Raw genomic sequence first — 2,739 nt, 5'->3', positions numbered from 1 at the left:
TTTGCCTAGGAGCTCCATTGGTAGCTTCAGAAACCTGTGCGATCGGTTCATAAGCCAGTACTATGGGAACAAACGCCCGCCGAAAGACATCTCGAGCCTATTCACGATGAGGCAGCACAAGGATGAACGTCTCCAGGCTTTTCTTACCAGGTTTAATCTCACTAAGAGTATGGTGATCGAATGCCACCCTTCTACATCAGTTCAAGCCTTCAAGTTAGCCATGACACGTGGAACTCCGTTTCACACCAGTCTGGTAGTGAACACGCCAACTACTATGGATGAACTCAATGAAAGAGCCGATGGCTTTGTGCGCCTAGAAGAAGAGGAGGCAGCTAATGCTCGGACAGCGTCGCTCGTGTCGACCGAGGAAAAGTCCAAGGCAAAGATTAGGCAGAAGCAGGCTCAGCCGCAACGTCAGACCTCTTGGAAGGCAGAAAAAAGGTCCAGGGAGGAAGAGCTGATTACTCCGCTGAAGGTCACTCTGGCGAGGTTGTATCAGGAGAACAAAGATAAGTTTCATCCACCACTGCCAATTAGGCAACCCCTCGAACAGAGGGATCAAACTAAACATTGTGCTTTCCATTCTGACTTCGGTCATCAGACTAACGAATGCAGGAACCTGAGGAGGCAAGTGGAGATGTTGATAGCTTGAGGGGAGTTCGCGAGTTATGTTCAAGGTTCGGCGATAGAGCAGAATCGACCGGTGGAACAAATAAAAAGGAGTCATAAACAAAGCTCCCACAATTCACAACCAGTTCGTATAATCAATGCTATCCATGGTCGACCCGAGCCTAGTGAAGAGTCGGATGAGCTACTCCGGGCGCGCCTGCGGCAAGCGCAGATGAAGAAAAGGGTCAGCAGTGTGAATACTCTACACCAGCAGAGCCCGTCGATGCAGATAAAATTCGACTGGACAGACCTGCAACGTGTTCAACTGCCGCATGAAGACCCGTTGGTAGTCAGTTTGACAGTGGCAGACTGCTTGGTGCGCAGAGTTCTGATCGATCCTGGGAGCAGTGCGAATGTCATGCCGAGGGACACATTTGATAGGCTCGAGATTCAACCAGAGAGGCTCAAGCCCACCGGAAATCCGTTGTTAGGATTCGATGGGAAGAGGGTGGAGCCCGTCGGGATGGTGGAAGTGGAAGTTCAAGCTGCAGAACGAGCTCTTATGGAAACTTTTGTGGTTGTAGAAATTCACCCCTCGTATAATCTCCTGATGGGAAGAGGATGGATTCACAGAGTCCAAGGTGTACCCTCAACTCTGCATCAGGTCATGAGGTGCCTCGGACCCGAGGGAGATAAAGTGATAGACATTCGGGGGGATCAGGTTGCAGCAAAAGAGTGTTATTCCGTCACACTAAAGCATGCTGGGAAAGGGAAAGCGCCCGTCCGTTCGGCAAGCCCCAGATAGCAATTACAGGAACCTCCGCCCGAGCAGAACAGGGTGGAGGAGTCAGTCGACTTGACCGAGGAGCCCCTTCTAGATGTGCAGATCGATCAGTCCAGGCCAGAATGAACTACCAGAGTAGGTATAAGACTGACCAGAGAAGAGCAGCAAGAGCTAGTGGATTTCTTGTCCCACAATGCCGACGTATTTGCATGGAGTCACCTAGACATGCCTGGAATTAGTCCCTCCGTATCCTGTCATTCCCTGAATGTCAATCCCAATTTCAAACCGGTGAAACAGAAGCAGCGAAGATTTGCTCCAGAACGTAATCAAATCATAGCGGAAGAGGTCGATAGGCTGCTTGATGCGGGATTTATCAGAGAAGTGCACTACCCTGATTGGTTGTCCAACATCGTTGTCGTGCAGAAGAAGAATGGGAAATGGCGAGTATGCATTGATTTCACCAATTTGAACAAAGCCTGTTCGAAGGACAGCTTCCCGCTGCCTAAGATTGATCAAATGGTGGATGCCACCACCGGGTATGAGCGTTTAACCTTTTTGGACGCTTATTCAGGTTATAATCAGATCCCTATGGACCCCGCAGATGAAGAAAAAACTTCTTTTGTTACCGAGCGAGGAACATACTGCTACAAAGTTATGCCTTTCGGACTAAAGAATGCGGGAGCAACTTATCAAAGACTTGTTAGCAAAATTTTTAAGAATCAAATGGGTGAGATTGTGGAAGCCTATATTGATGATATGGTGGTAAAGAGTAGGAAGAAGGATGATCATCTGAAGCATCTGCAAGACGTATTTGATGTACTGAAGCGATATGGGATGAGGCTCAATCCAACCAAGTGCTCGTTCGGTGTGAGTTCCGGACAGTTTCTGGGACACGTGGTCAACCGCAGAGGCATCGAAGTTAGCCCCGCTCAAGCAGAGGCTTTGATTAAGAATGCCGAGCCAAAGACGATCAGAGAGGTGCAAGCCCTCACAGGACGAATAGCTGCATTAAGTCGATTTATTTCAAAATTGTCAGATCACTGCAAACCGTTCTTTGACACGATTCGGAGCCATGGAAGGCAGGTCTGGGGGGATGAGCAACGACAAGCATTGACTCATTTGAAGGAATATATGCAGAATCCACCAGTCCTGTCAGCCCCAGATCCGGAAGAAAAGTTATTTCTATATCTTGGAGTATCTGGTGTCGCGACGAGTGCCGTTCTGATTCGTTGCAAGGAAGGGGTACAATACCCGGTATTTTATGTAAGCAAAACACTGACAGAGGCAGAAAAAAGATACTCAAAGGCCGAACGGGTGGTACTTGCACTTGTAAATGCAAAAAGAAA

Source organism: Cornus florida, unplaced genomic scaffold, assembly GCF_030987335.1.
Source record: "Cornus florida cultivar Cherokee Brave unplaced genomic scaffold, ASM3098733v1 CherokeeBrave_3.0.0_Hap2_Chr01, whole genome shotgun sequence".
NCBI lineage: Eukaryota > Viridiplantae > Streptophyta > Magnoliopsida > Cornales > Cornaceae > Cornus > Cornus florida.
Note: the sequence above shows the minus strand (reverse complement) of the source record.